Source organism: Meleagris gallopavo, chromosome 12 (genome assembly GCF_000146605.3).
Source record: "Meleagris gallopavo isolate NT-WF06-2002-E0010 breed Aviagen turkey brand Nicholas breeding stock chromosome 12, Turkey_5.1, whole genome shotgun sequence".
Lineage (NCBI taxonomy): Eukaryota > Metazoa > Chordata > Aves > Galliformes > Phasianidae > Meleagris > Meleagris gallopavo.
Window position 1 is genome coordinate 12760833 of NC_015022.2, and position 16077 is coordinate 12776909.

Below are 16077 nucleotides of genomic sequence, written 5' to 3' on the forward strand. Positions count from 1 at the left end.
CGAGTGTCTGTTTGCAAGAAAAGGTCAGGTCACGATGCACAGCGAGACTTTCTCACTTCGCATTTGTTTTAATTGAACAGCTAATCCAACCTCTCATAACAGAGCATACGTAAGTCTGAAGACTTCTTGAGTTGTCTCTGCACTCCACTTTTCCCATAGACCTCTGTTACGGTTACAGAGTAGCACTGTACCGTATTTTCTGAAGCCTTCTGCCCAGTCTGATCAACCCAGAAATGTTCTTAGAGATCCCCACAACTGCGATAATTGGTGACTTGGCACTGGGAGGAGAATGAGACCACGTTAGCATGTTTAGAAGGCTTGTAAGGGGACACCTGTGCCCTCAAGATAAATATCAGATATGACAAGACAATGGACTGGGCAAGAAAATGAAAATCATTTCATAAAATGTCTTCAAAGGAAAAAAATACATTAAAACATATATTGCAACCCCAAGCACAACATAAAGCAAATCTAGAAGAACTGCATGGCACAGAGCCAAGCAAATTTAAGGAACAAATCTAGCAAACAATGAAAAAGCAACAGCTCTGACCAAAAACAACCATTAAATGTTAAATGCTGCTCTTGTAACTGACAAGACCAACAACTTTAAAGGGCTGTTTTACTAGCATGCCTATGTGTGCGTAGGGAATAGATAGTCTGTCAAAGGGTTGGCTGTAAATTTATATTTCTTTCTTTCTTTTTGGATTTTTTAATTCCTTTACCACTTCGTGGTAATTGAAGGAGAAATCCAGAGCCCAACTAATTAGCCTCAATGAGACTGGAGCACTTTGCACAAGGCCCACGTGGGCATGAAGGGCTGTAGGCACCAAGTAACTGCTCCAGAGCAATGTGGGGAGTGAGGATAGGCAGCGTGAGATGTGATTTTCTCTTGTCCTGAGCATCCTGAGCTAAAACACTCATTCATGGTGTGGGAAAAAGGACTTCACTTCTCCACTCTTTTCTTATCCTCTCGTCCATCCCCAAGAACCCCTAAGTCTCTATGTTTGTCACTCAGTGGTGTATTTACATCATCCTTCCCCATCACCCAGCAGGTTTTTTCTCCTGCTCATCTCCTACAAGCTGTTGTGTTCTTCCACACTTGCCAGACTACACTCTAATTATACTTAGTGCTGCAAGATTAACCTGTCATTAAAAATATAATTGTTCTTCAATTTGCACTTCTTTCTTAAACGGATGTTGAGCAGAGCTCCAAAGTCCTGGCTGGAACTTTGCTGCAAAGCCTCTGGCAACAAAAAAAGCTTATTTGCAAAAGAGAGGATCCTAATTGGAAAATATGATGGAGAGAAAATAGTGAATCCCCAGTAATCTCCTTCCAAAATGATAATGCACGTGGCATAATGAATATTAATGCATCATATTTATGAAATGGGGACACTGGAAAGTGCAAGATAAGATTTCCCTCTCTGTGCATTGTACTTGGCAAATAACACTCCACAGAGTCATGTTCACCCAGCAGAGTCATTCTGCACACTTCTGCCACACGGATAAAACTGAACTGCTGCTAAACAAAAATGCACCCACAAATTCCAGTATCTATGGCATCACAGTGGCCAGCATCCCATCTCTGGTGCTTCCTACCCACCAGCCTCCACCTGATTGTTAACTGTCATACAAACGTGACACAATGTTCACACAGCTCTTCCCATCCCCATAAAGCCAGGAGCGCTCATGAACACAAAAACATGCAGCTGATCTGGTTTCCACTATTGCTTAACAGTAGGCATCAGCCCGAGTGATCTCGGAGAGAGGGAGATGTTTCATCTCTATTAACAACATTATTAATGATGTTAACAGTAACAACATTCAGCTGCACGCTAAAGTCAGATTTGTCATCCCTTCTTGGCCAGCATCACTCTATTCCTTCTCAAGACCCTGGAAGTACCTATGTGAGAGAGTAGGTGTCAAGCTAAAAAGTCAAGAGCTCATAATCTAGACCTTAATTATCCAGATATTAAACACTAAGAAGTGCCCAAGTACCTCCTGAAGTCCTTGGAGGAGGTGCTGTTACCCAAAGATCCCTGCATTGGTTAAATTCTCCCTTCCAGCACTGTAACCAGAGTACATAAAATTTTCTAGGACAATTGCCTCTCCCTTAAGTATAGTCATTACCTGTTCTGGCAGACTTCTTTGTAATTTAACTTTTTAGACTTCAAAAATAATTCCCAGAGAATTGAAGTTTATTGGGGAGAATTACCCTTTTATTTACTCGCTCATTCCCACACTAATATCTTCCTGCTATCTGCTTCCTTTGGAATCAAGTGGTTAACATAGTTGCTGTGTAGAAATGTAGATTTCCCCTGGCACTCTTTGGAGTGAAGAAAGCATAATTTCAGACGTTTTCTTCTTTAGGTAATGCATCTGCCGGCGCTATCTCAATATTTCCATGGGACAAATGAGACTGACAGCCTGGGAGAGCAGCAAAGGAAGAGCCATCCTAGTGATAAAAGCCCTGTCTGGGTCTCCAGGGATGTGCACTCAGCTATGGCCACAGTCTCAGTGTGCAACTTTAAGGAAACCACTTAGTTTACTCATTCTTTAGTTCTCTACCTGTCAAGCATTTGACTTCCCTTCCACTCCTTCTCTACCACGTTACAAGCTTTTAGGTACAGTCTGTATCTCATCCTGTCATGTTATTTAGCAAAAGGGAACACCGGTCTTTGCAGGGGACTTTAGAAGCTGGAGTTGAGATAACAACAGCATCGACAATGAGAAATAGCATCCTCAGAACTACAAAGGTGATTCCCTGCGTTCTGATTTCAGCCCACGCAATCCCCACAGAGAATCAAAATGTCGTAATCATCACAAGGTCCCACCAGGACTACAGAGAAACAATTCATCTGCCAAATTCTTCCCCAGTTAGCACTCCTAAGACAACAGTTTGAAATGAGGGGTGGCTTTGGGGCCATCCTAGATCTTTGAGAGGGTTGAGCATGGAGTGTGATGGCAAGTCATGTGCTGTAGCTCTAACCCTTACTCCTGTAACTTCTGACAAAATAACCTGCTGCTTGGAGCCTACAGCACAGGCAAGACCAGCTTTGATTTCATCCCTGACTGAGCACTGTACACACAACACAGTGACATACATCTCATAGGGACAAGGAGATGCATCCCACTGCAATAGCTTTGGAATCAGCTTCCTTCATTTCAGCCCCAGTGAACGCTAAGATTTGCATCTACACGTGTTATTTCAGAAAGAATCTAGCACTGTGAGAATAAGCTTCCCCCAGGCTACCCAGAAACTTCAGCTACTACCAGTCAGGACAATATATATGGAATAATTATTTTAATCAGGAGATGTGTTAGAAATAGGACATGTGCAGCTGTCGTGTGGTTCCCCGCACATCCTGGAATGGCTGCTTGAAAAAGTGGATTAAAACTGTAGGTGGAAGGGTAGTTGCCATGGAAACTGCATCATTGGAGGCTTCATTTAAATCTTTTCTTCTTTCTGGTAATTTTCTACCCATTTTACCACTCTGGCCTTGGACCACTCCACCTTGGGCCACATGTGCCCTCATCAAACTATCAGTGATGCTGCAAGCCAGGAATTGGGGATAGTAAGACAAAACATGGAAAGCAGTGCTAGGATTGCAATATTTTGTGGGGGTCATGAGACAAGCTGATTTCACTCTAGGCTCAGAGGTCAAGCAAATGACCCCAAGACGCAGGAAGGACAGATTCTTTCTGTGCTAGCACTGACAGAAGCCACGTCAGCCCTTGCTGTGAGCACACTGCTCTGGGGTACTGGAGCCATCTCAGGCACTCCTGCCTGGAAGACCCGTGCCCTCTGCACAAGGAGCACTGGACACGTGCCTAGCTGTTCACGGACTCGTGGTGTTCTGGGAGTGGGAAAGAAATGGTGTTTTTCGAGCAGCCAGATGCCATTTTAAAATAAGAGGAGGATATAAGAGAGGTCATCTCCAGGGCAGCAGCCTCGAGCAGAGCGAGCACCACCAGCCAACATTTTCCATGAGAACATGTTTGTGCTAAGGACTAACTGAAATTAAGTGCCTTGGCATATCTCTCTGACAATGAAATAAACCTGAATTAAGCTACTGAGATGAAAGTGCAACACAGTCACGTCCCTGGGGCTGGTGTGGAGCATGAAGTGTGTTTTCTGCAGCTGGAAATGGAGAGAGGAGCGGGGTTGGACTGAACAGATTCACCAAATGTCAAGTGAAATAGAACACGGAGGGCAGGTAGCTTACTGTGCTTCTGGAGGAAGATGCTAGCTGGCCTCTGGCATTCGCAGGGTCACACTCTGAAGTCCTTAATGCAAGAACCTTTCAGTGTTTCTCTGAACCTCGCCAGTATTCCCCTTTCAGACTCGAAGAGAGGGATAATTGTTGTGCAGAAAGGCTTCCCAGAGGACTTGAGGACAGCTTGCTTTGCAATGTAGCAAACCAAGGAGAGAACCTAAAACTTCACTTCTCTGCCTCCTTGTCTGCTCCGTGGAGCTGATTCCTCCTGACACCCTGGGCTGTACAAACATGTTATCAGCTTTGTCTGGCTGTTCTGCATTTCACAGCTGCCACTTCAGGGCTCTGCTGTAGTGCTGCATCAGAGCGTGGAGGTGGCTTTCCAGACTTCTTCATATCTGCGATGGAAGCCTTGGCAGAATCTGATGAAAAACGAAGAAATTAAAGGATGGGAGTGAAATCCATTTACTTTCACAACCATAATGCAATCAGTTTTTCACTCCTTATTTTTACAGTGATCCTTGCTCTTTGTGACAGCTCCACTACTTCATTAATATCATGTATTCTGGCGTTATCTGCACAGCCTCTGACAGGTCAGCTGGCTTTTCTGGGATTATTCATAGAGGGTAGGAAGCCTGAAGGTTCATTCTGCATGTGCTGAAGCACAGGGTTTGTAACAAGCCTTAAGCCTTACTATTCACCGCAGGGATTTGGCTGATGAATTTGCTTGCTCAAGGGGGCAAATTCCAAATGCTATGAGATAAATCATTGTATTAGCTAATTTGTTTATTCCTTTCCTCCTTTCAGGAGGGGCTGGGGTTGAGGGAAGTTCATGTTGGTCTAGCATTCCTGAAATGGCAGTCCTTTTGCCAGCATAAAACGTAGCCCCTCACAATGTACATCTTCAACTCTGTCCAGCACAGTACCCATTCTGGGTCATACATTCAAGATGATGCCTTAAAGAAATAGAAGGCTGCTTTTACCATGTGCTTTTTGCATGCTCCAAAACCAGGTACAGCAGTTAGAAAAGCAACTTAAGGAAAATCACCCAAAAACCAACCTAAATCAAGGAATCAATGTCATTAATCCTCCAAAACTTCCCAAATGGCTCCATTTGCACTGAGAACAAACGTATAGCAAAGCTTGGAGAGAGCATCCTGCTTGACTTATCTCCACGGAGCTCTGCACAAAAATAGGTGTTTTGATACCTTCTCTGGGACCCCACTCTGAGTCCCACTGCTGCTTCACAGTCTCTGAACTACTCACCCTTTCCAGAGTCGCTTAGCTCTCTCCACCTGCAAGGTGTAACATGGGCCAGGGCCACACAGACTATGAGGTCTATATTCCCTCTCTTGGCTTCAGAATCTCTGAGTTGCCAGTGCTTAGTCTGTGTAGCTAATGGTTCTGATACTGGCATCCTCGTGGTGCTGTGTTATTGGTTCAATACGTTATCTTAACCTGCAGTTTGTGCTGAGAATGATTTTCCTTAACCACATGGCTGATTTTCATCTCCTCTTCATGGTATAGCACTACACAGGTGAGTGAAACTGCCACCAAGAAGTCTGGTGCAGCATTAAAGAAAATATCCTGAAAGGTTACTATCAGCATTTTCCTTGCATATTATTGTTCTGTAATTAAGCAATACGTGTGGCTTGAAAATCCTTGACAAATCTTAACATGATTTATAGGGATCATTTGTTTTAACTTTTTGCTAAATGGCAGCAGATTTGGAGCTTTTATTATAAATTGTTTTCATTTAGACTTTAACCATCCTCTAGCCTCTGGGTAGAGCACTTATTTGCTGCATGTCATTTTTTATCATTTAGGTGCTGGACCTAAAACAAAAATAGAATGGAAGAACAGTCCCAGAAGAGAGAAGCAAATGAGAGAGACAGAGGGGTGAAGAGAAAAAAAGAGCAAAAGAAGAATCACATTGGGTGACTGATCCTCCAAGGAGCAAGCTGGAGAAATGGTGGGTGAGAATGGGTGTTTAAATTATCTTCAGATGAACTCAGGTTTCGAGTATTTTCCCCCAAATACCCAGAGAGCTCTAGTGCATCCAAACAATGTTCCCAAACTCTAAGAGCGTAATGAGCTCCATCTAGGTCATTATTCAGATTAAAAACAAACAAACAAACAAAAAGACAAACAAATCAACTTTCCAGAAGGTGTCTTTTTTTTTTTTTTTTAAGCACTTTTCTACCCGTTATTCTCGGTTTTGGAGAAAAACCAAAACCACGTGGTTTGAGAAACCAATCAAACCATACGAAAACTGAACAATTGGGACTAACGAACCTGAAAACGATCGGTCCAAATTATTCAGTAAATATAGCACTTAAGAGTAATGAAGCTACTTACGCAGCACTGGGACTGGTTTCAGAGCTATTTGCCAACCAGACAGCACTCTAAACTTGCAGCAAACGCTGGGCCTGATTCATCACTTTGTCTTCTATCCCCACATGGCTCCGGTGACTGTATTGCAGAGTAATGAGTCAACTTCAGTACTCGAGATGTGCAGTCCCTCTGCTCACACTCAACCTGTTGCTTCCTCTTCACAGAGGTCTGGCAGAACTAAGTTGGATGTTACGCAAAATTTAACAGCTTCCACTAGATTTTAGCGGGTGCAAGAAGAGCTTGGTGGTACACAGGAACAGAATCACTGCCCAGCAATGTTTTGACCTGATTATGAACAATTTTCTGCTGTTTCCTCGCCATGCCTCTATTTTTTCCTCCCAATACTTCACATCCTAGGGTCTTGGATTTATCTGAGGAGCAGAAGGATAATGATGAAGCTGGCTTGGAATTGCAGGGTTGTCTCTGCACTGTGTCTTTACAGTGCTCTTCAGAGACCTCTGGCAGGAGGACATCTTCAGATCCGCAGAAGTAACTCCAGAGCATGAGACCACCAGAACAAACAGGTTTTTCCCACATCATCTTCAGATTTTCCTCATGCAAATAAAAATAGAACTGAAATCAGAATTGCATGTTTCGATGCTGATTTAATACTGGAAACTTCAAATTCAGCATCAATTGAGATGATTATATTCTGTGAAAACTGTTTAACTGTTCTCAATACTAGCAGTATCTGATAATAATAACAGTGATTTGTCTGTGTTGGTGGCAGTGGGAGGAAGGCAGATATGAACAACTCAGGCTCCCAGCTCATAGAATCATTTGGGTTGGAAGGGACCCTTAAAGGCCATCTGGTCCAATTCCCCTGCAATGAACAGGGACACCCACAGCTTGATCAGGTGCTCAGAGCCCCAACCAGCCTGAGCTTGAATGTCTCCAAAGATGGGTCATCTACCAGTTCACTTAGGTGGAACACTGCAGCCAACAAGATGAACTCTGCATGGATGAGAACAGTGGGGAAATGGATATGTAAGGGAGAGGTCAACCACAAGAAGTGTCAACCCCAAAATACTGAATGGAAGGGGAATGGTTGGAGCTCTGTTTTCATGAGTCAGAAACCTCCTTGCCAGTTGCCTGCACGCCACATCCGTAATCCTGGAGTATATTTGTGGAAGGATTTATAAGCATATAGGGTGATAATCTAGTTTAGTGTGACAAATAGGCCCATGAGCAGGATAGTCCCTGGCTCACCATACACGTCACTTGGAGAGCCTCCAGCTTTCCAGTGCCGGAGGTGCTGGCTTCCTTCCCAGCACTTCCCTCTATCCGCAGCCCTCCAGTGAGTTTTCATCACTTCAGCCTCTTCCAAAACAATGACCCCGATGTACTTATCACAAGGTGTTCTCAAGATAGCCATGATGCTTAGCAATGTGTTCAGCTGCCAAGCATCAGTTGGGAAGTTAGATGGTGCCTTGCTTTCTTTACTACCTCTCCATGTCTTTTCCCTCCTCTTCCTCCCTCTCTGCCATCCTTCTACAGAAGCTTGAGATGAAGTTAGAGGCTGCTCTCCACTCACTCCTCTACCCCTGCTACTAACTGTATAATAACCAACAACACATCAGCTTCTGTCAGCTAGTTTACCCTTCTGTGAAATGGGGATGGTATTTGCTCCTGCTGTAGCTTGAGGCTTGGCGTCTGAAGTTTTTCAATCATGCCTTAGAAGAGAGTTTCAATACCACTTGCACCAGATGCTTGCCTTTATCCACTCCAGATAAGGTGGGCTGAGGTGATCTCATGATTTCAGGAGCATTTTCAAAGAGGCCTCCACCCAAAATATTACAACAAGGAGAACTTACCGAGCTGTTTTTTTTCCTGATAAGAGGCAGCATCAGGATGTGCTGAGGTGAGCAGCCAGGTGTCTTTCCAAAGTGCAGAATCATTTTGCTTGAGTATTGTGGGTAAAACCAGGTAATCATCTGCACCTGCAGGAAAGGTGTGCACAGGTGACATTGATAGATAGTAATCTCCATTAATACATGTAACACACTCTGATGTGTTGTATCCCAGAGTAAGTGCTGTCTGATTATGCCTGAAAACTCAGCTATTGCAGTCTCTGAATCACTGCAGTCCAGCTCTCATATAGAAATCATTAGCCTATGGAAATGCTTTCTTTTCTACCAGCAGATGAAGCCATATGCTCATCCAGAGGCAATTACTCTTCTAACTCTTCTAATACAAGTTCTATAATAACCTTAAACAGTACAGAATAGCATAATAGTTTGCTTTAATAAATACTCTGGAGTACTTTAGCTGCACTGTAAAATGGCCTCACAAAATCCTGTTTCAGTTTCTTCATCTTCCAGTCTCTTTGCAATGACCCCCACTCTTCTGGCCAAGACTTTTTTTTTCTTTCTTTTTTTTTTTTTGCTGTGGAGTTTTGCTGTGACATCCAAATAGGGGTGTTTTGAATCACAGATGTGAGAAATTAAGAATTCTTTTAAACGATCTTTCATCGTATGTTGGAACCAAGTATCTATCAGGGTAAAATCAATAATAGCTCCCAGAATTGAAAGAAAATGCCCCAGACTTAATACACTCCATGCACAGCCACCACAGCTATATCTGAAAGAAAGCTAATAGAGTGACTCATTCTATGAGTTACCAGTGTTTGAAATAAACCTGTTGCTAAAATGGTAAAGGACAATGTAATGCTTTACATTACAACAAAAGCAGGACTCCTGCTTCTTTGCCTTCGTGGAGCCATTAACTACTGCTCTCAGCTCTTGAAATCTGCACACCTGTGCGTGCTAACAGAGAGAGAACGAAACCATCTCCTTCCTTTCCTCGCTCCTGTGGGAATGTGTATGATAAGCAATATGCTGAGTGACCAGGACAGATAGGAACTGAAGAAGCATGTCCCTGCGCTGGGACTTAAGCATCCTGTTGCCTGTTTGTGTGAGGCCGAAAGGAAAGGCTGGTGACCCTCTGGTCTGTTCTAATTTATTTACATATTTCAGGTGGGCCCAAGGTTTCTGTTTCCATCTCCTCTTCCCTGCATGCTGTGAATTAGGCAGTGAGCTGGGAAAGATCCTGTGGCTGACAAGAGCTGTTATTTAACATGAAATGACTCATGTGAGAACCGAACTTCTTTGGGGACCATCTGAGTGATATCCACCCCACGCAGACTGTGTGCAGATGCAACCTTTGCCCCATGGAAATGCCCGGGTCGGGCACCCTTGGTTCACAACAACTTTGTTCTCAGTCCCTCTGTGAGGAACAGGGCACAGCAGGACTGCCACCTGCATAGCAACCAGAGAACACCGAAGAAAAAGGCAGAAAGACATTTCTTCTCTCCCTCCCAGGTCCTGCGATGTGATCCATCCAGAATACATAACACTCCCTGTGTCCAAGAGGAAAGTGCAACCAAAAACCACCCAGAGACATAAATATTGTGGCTGCAGCTCATTTAACTAGTATGTAGATGGACAAAACAGCAACAGCATTACATACAATGCAGGAACATTAAAGAAAATATACTACTTGCTGGAAAGCACGGTGCTGCTCTCCATCTGCCTTATCACTGGATTCCAATGGTTGGGTGCCCACAGACCTTTTGCATTAAATTTTACATTGATTTTTATGACTAGTTATTACATGTAATGTCTGAGTGCTCCAACTGCTCTGTCTCCTCCCCGGTGTGGTATGAAATAAAGTTCATGGCAGAGGTATAATGGGTGGTTCGGGCCAACTCCAAAAGTGGGGGTTTATCAGATAATTATTTGGGGGGAATCAGAAAATGTGTTTTTTTATGTCAATATATAAAAACTCCATTAAGTTTGGAAAGAGCCAAAACATGTCATACCATGGGTTCCCAGTGCTTATTACTTTATCCCCATTACTCGTTCCTCCTTTTCACTTTTAGAACAGTGTTTCTAGGCCTCTGCTCTGTTGGGAGGAGGTCTATTCCAGTTTCCCGTCATTCATAGCCCAAGGAGAAAACTAGTTGGATCCTCCATTACATTCCTTCTTGGAGCATCTGTATGTAGTAGGCTGGATAATGGCAGACCCAGGCTTCTTAGCAGCCAGAAAGCCCAAAGTCTACAAAGCTCCTTTTAAAAGCTATGAGACTTTCAAACCCATCAGTGCTAAGGCAGCGTTAGTACGGCCTTTGGTAAAGATGTGCTACCCTGGGACATTCTTCACAGCAAAGACAACTCTTGATACTGGCCTGGAGAGGAACTGCACTCTCACTAGGAAGGGCTAGAAGAGGTTGGGTATGCATAGGCCAGCTCCTGCACATGGTGATGCAGTGGCACAGCTGCCCAGAGAGGTGGTGGGGTCACCATCCCTGGAAATGTTCAACAACTGTGGCGATGTGGCACTGAGGGATGTGGTCAGTGGGCATGGTGGGGGTAGTTTGATGGTTGGACTGGGTGATTTAGTGCTCTTTTCCAATCCTAATGATTCTGTGATTTGCACCTTCAAACTGTATTAAAAAAAAAAAAAAAAGCCTGCACCACAAAACAATAATTATAATTAATAAATAGAAGTTGTTACAATGTGGTAGTTCAGGTTTGAGGTGGAAGCAGTGTCATTTGGCTGTGGCGAAGGAAATTGTGCCTTTTCTGTATATCTCATTTATATCTATCTAAGAGGAGCTGAGCCCATTGTCTCAAAATTGCTTTGAGATGGGACAGGTTGGAGCAGGCTGTGGATGCATGAGCTATTAGAGCTATTAGTGATGGTGATGTTAGACAGTATCGCCTGTCGGTCTGCTTTACAGTTATAAATGTGGATCATTTAAAATACAATAAGGGGCCAGATGCTCAACTAGTGTCTGACATCTATCTACTAAGTTGCTGCTGCTGCGGATTTAGCGTAAGTCAGTGTCTTTCCAGGGCAGATAAATATTAAATTTTGTTGGTGGTGGTGGTTTTGAGATCCAATCCATACCCATGACATCTGGACTCATTCATAGAATCATTTAGAATCGTAGAATGGCTTTGGTTGGAAGAAATCTTTAAGATCATCCAGTTCCAGTTCCAACCCCCTGCCATGGGTTGGCTGCCCCCCACCAGATCAGGCTGCCCAAGGCCCATCCAAGCTGTCCTTGTTGGGTTGCATCTCATTGGGATGATACTTGATTGTGTATACATTGTCCTGAGCTTGCAAATGGGGATTGGAAAGCAGGGTCCAAAAACATAAAACTGCACATCTTCAAGGAATGCTTCCTTGTTCAAAAACAGAAAGTTTAGGTCAATTTTTTCCAACGTGCCATGGACCAAGTAATCCATTTTTTTCGCCTGGCTGGACACCTTACACACCTTACCTCAGCAAATGCCACTTCAACATGTGTTAAAGAAGATGAAGAGCTCTATGAACCACAGTCCTTAGGTTCAAGTCACCTACACGCCTGCAAAATGTCTTTGGACCAGCTGCCGAACATTATCTCTGGCTTCTAATCCTCTAATTTCAGAGTTCTTTTGTGCGGATTATTGCTAAAAACTTCATGTAATTAATATCAATTATTTAGATTTGCAGTTTAATCAGTGTCAGATATTTCTCAGCTCAGAAAGCAGCATTATTCCTGTTGCTATTATTACTAATTGCTAGTCTCGGTCACCCAAATAGATGATAACAGATACAAATGTAGAGCCAGTTAATACTAGGACTGTGCATGACACAAGCTGACAAAAGCCAGGAAATTCACAGGAACCTCATTTTCATTCTCCTTGCTTTGCCTGAATCTGTCCAGCCTGATAAATCTCGTCTCTCTGTACCTTTGTTGCCAGGTAGCTGGTGGATTCAATTTAGTTTATTGTCAAACCATTCTCAATAAATACACATTTGAATACTACATTTACTCACATAAATGGTGCCATGCTCCTCCTTTTCCTACTCCAGATCACACTCGAACCTGGACTACAACACTCATACCCTTTTATTTTAAAATGCTGTCAGCTGTGCCTTCTGGACACAAACTGCAGTCACATAACAGTCAGTATGTGTCCATGGTCATCCTATTGGCAAATACAGCAACGTTTTTTCCAGTGGATTACAAAGCCAGGTGGATGCTAGTCCCTGGCCTAAGTGCTAAGGGAAAGATGTCACAGACAAATCTAAATGTGGTTTGCCTATGAAGGTGCAAATTTTGATGGTTGGACTAAATGATCTTAGTGGTCTTTTCCAACATTAATGAGTCCATGATTCTATGAACCTCATGCTGGCAGCTCTGGGATCAGAACTAACATCCCAACCCTAGCCACAGGTTCAGTTCTCAGACTCAAACTGCCCCCTGCCTTACCAGCTCTCTCTTTTAGGATGCCTGGTACCAGACTGTCCAAATGCTGTAGCATTAACCCTGGCTGATGTAACCAACTATTTGAGATGAGGAAGCTTGTAGAGAGAGACCTTGTGCCCTGGAAAAAGGGGAATGAGCTTGGACTGTGCAGCTTCATAGAATTATAGAACTACAGAATGGCTTAGGCTGGAAGGGACCCTAAAGATCATCTAATTCCAAGCCCTGCTGTTGGTGCTAGATCCACTAGATCAGCTGCCCAGGGCCCCATAGCTTACCTTGGGTAAACAGGACCACAGCACAGAGGGGGAAGGAGATGAGCATTAGTCACTGCCAGCAGATTTCCAGGGTTTCAGCATTGTTTGGGCTGCACCTGTAGGCAAAATAAAAATGTATTTCTGAAAGAGGACTAGAGAAGCTATAAATGTTTGTATTCTGGTAAATATTTAGGCCAAAAAGGCATAAGTTAGTAGAGCAATAATTGCATAAGGTGTTGGGTTATGCACAGCTTAAAGCAAAATGTTTAGATACTTGATTTCTTCCCAGATGAGTTTGCCCTTTTCAGCTTTTTTGTTTCACTGATATTTTCCATGCAATTCAGTCATTTACAAGTATCTCATGTTAGAAATCCTTTGCTTTACTGATGTTAAGAAATTCCAGAAGCAATTTCATGGAAAAATTCGACAGTCCACATATGCTGCAGCAAGGGCAAAAATGTTGTTACGTGGCGAGGAAGTGATCCTACATCAGAAACTCAAGGTTTTCTCCGTATCTCATCTGCCCACATTTGGCCAAGCTAAAAGCAGCAGAAGAGACAGTACAAAGCACATGATGTGTCACAGTGCTTATATTTGCAGTGAACTACCTTCAGACAGAGTGGTAAATTGTAATTGTGGCGTGGTTTAATTTACAAACACTTGATTTTATGGCCTTAACACCCGCTCAGTGCAATATCTTGCATGTAATGAAGAACTTCATTCTTCTCTCAAAGGGACAGTATCTTAGAGTGATTTAGATGCTAAACTCCTACTCAAGTGTCCAGGATGCTTTGGAAAGTCAACAGGAGAACAAGTAAGAGTTTGCATCTTGAGGTGTTCACTGAGCAACAGGACATATACATAGATATACATGTTCAGAGCATATCATCCATACCCAGGAACAAGAGCTACAGTGACTGCTGGCACTCAGATATGGGATATTAGACATAGCCAAGTGTTATTATTCCAGACCACGACTGCGATGCGCAGAGTGGGGGGATCCTGGCTTGCATTTAGTAAGGCACAGGAAAGGTTCTACAGGTGGGACCGCTGGCTTTGTTTCTTGACTCCACATAACACTGACAGTCTCCAAGTTTTCTGAGTAGCAAATGCATGCATAAAAATTTAAGTTTTCATTTAGAAAAAAAAAAAAATAGTGAAAAATCACACACAAAAACAACACAGAGAGAGAAAATCACAGTCCAACTGAAGTGTTTATAATAAACTCATCATTTTGGAGGGAGAGAATGTGGCATTCTGCACTTTTTAAGAGAGCATCAGCTAAAAGCTATGCATCATTCTCTTAAAATGTTAATGTCCCATTTCTAACTGAACAAATAAACCTCTACAAGTTGTATGCAACTAGTACTAATGAATCAGAGTGCAGACTGGGAAAAAAAAGAACCAGCTTCTGACTGCAAAAAAAAAAGCACCTTCCAAGAGAAAAAAAAGTCATTATTTAAAAAATTGCTCCATTAATATGCTGCAAACAAAGGGCTGTTAGCTTGAAAGGACCAAACAGCTTTTAGTTCAGAGTACTGGATTTGCAGCAAGATTATAAACAAGATCCTCAGCAAAGCCGTCACACAGAGCATGCGTTATTAAAAAATTCAGAAGCCTTTTACCCATTTACCATTTCCTTGAGATGCTTTTGTTTTGTCTCCCTAATGTATTTACAATGAGCGTGCAGTCTCCACATGGTTTAACATCCAGATCAAAGATGTGATGGAGGCAGACAGCGGCATTTCGTGTCTCGGTTTTATGGGTTTCACTGAGTTCCTCGTGCAACAAAACCCATTGCAAAGATCAAGATAATGCAAGATCTGATCTCATATATGCTCATGTCGAGTGCAATGTCAAATGAAGACTCCAGGCTATTTTCATCATCCGAGTGCTGAAGTTTATTATCTGTAATATATTCCTGCCTAGGAGAGCTAAACAAGGTCGTGTCAGACACTAAAGAGCCACCTGGAGTTCTTGCCCTCAGGAAGAGCAAAATTGGACAAAATCAGTGGAAGGTGAGAGAAGGCAGAGAGGAACTGATTCATTAAGGCATGCAGAGCAGGTTAGTGGTACAGCAGCAAGTCAGTGTGCATTGAGTTAGTAGTATTGTCCTGGTGACAGTAGCTTCAGAAGTCATGCTGAGTTCTGGCACAGCATTTTCGGGGCAGCGAAGTGCTTGTGATTTGCTTTTCCGACAGCACAGCTCTGGGAAGCTTGTATGACTGGATCTCCCTCAACAGAGAAATCTGAAGGGCTGCCCTGAGCATCATTCCTGAGCAACTGCCTTCCCTCTGCTGCTTCCGAGGGTGGAAACATCCATGGGATGGCAGCACTTAGTCCTGCCCGTGCTGCTGAGAAACCTCCAGCCAGCTCTAGGAGGCTGGTTGCCTCCTGATGTGCCCGGTGAACAGCATGCTTATAGATGTAGCTGGCCTGAGGACAGCTGATTCCTGTTTCTCACGTGAGCTTCAGCCTCTCTCCTTTTTTTTCCCCCCATGAATAGGCAAGATCATTGTCAATGTCACTTTTGAGCTGGCTGGTTTCAGCTCGAGCTCCCTGAACGCTGTGGTTCCTATTCTTTCCAACACAAAGAAATTTCAGGAAGAACTCGGCAATTTCTGAAGCAGGACCTTAGCATTTTGGAATTTCTCATATAATGAAGATTCCTTTCCCCAGACAAGTTGGAGTTTTTACATATTTCCTCATTGCAACGCTTGTTGTTGTAAAATGTAATTCATTTGAAAGTCAATGTGATGAGGCTGAAACAAAGTGCTTCAACCTTACCCAAGCAGAATGTTAAATAAAAGTCAGATGATATTGATATTGTCCCCTGAAACATTGAGACTTCTCAGAATCAGCATTTTCTCATAGCGAGCTGTTCCAGATCTCCTGCTGGCAGCAGTCTGAGAGACATCAGTTTTTTCTGGAAAAGCTTGAAGAGCCGGCTATT

General features: G+C 43.2%; 1 long non-coding RNA gene across 1 annotated transcript in view; it reads right to left on the minus strand.

Moving 5' to 3' along the window:
* Nucleotides 1-13236, minus strand: part of LOC116217099 — a 48859-nt gene extending 35623 nt beyond the window's left edge. Inside the window, exons 1-3 of the long non-coding RNA XR_004161067.1 lie at nucleotides 13146-13236; nucleotides 6576-8551; nucleotides 4227-4639 (exon numbers count right to left, since the gene is read on the minus strand). This is a non-coding gene — a long non-coding RNA (uncharacterized LOC116217099). The remainder of the gene's footprint in view (nucleotides 1-4226; nucleotides 4640-6575; nucleotides 8552-13145) is intronic.
* Between the last annotated feature and the right edge of the window lie 2841 nt (nucleotides 13237-16077).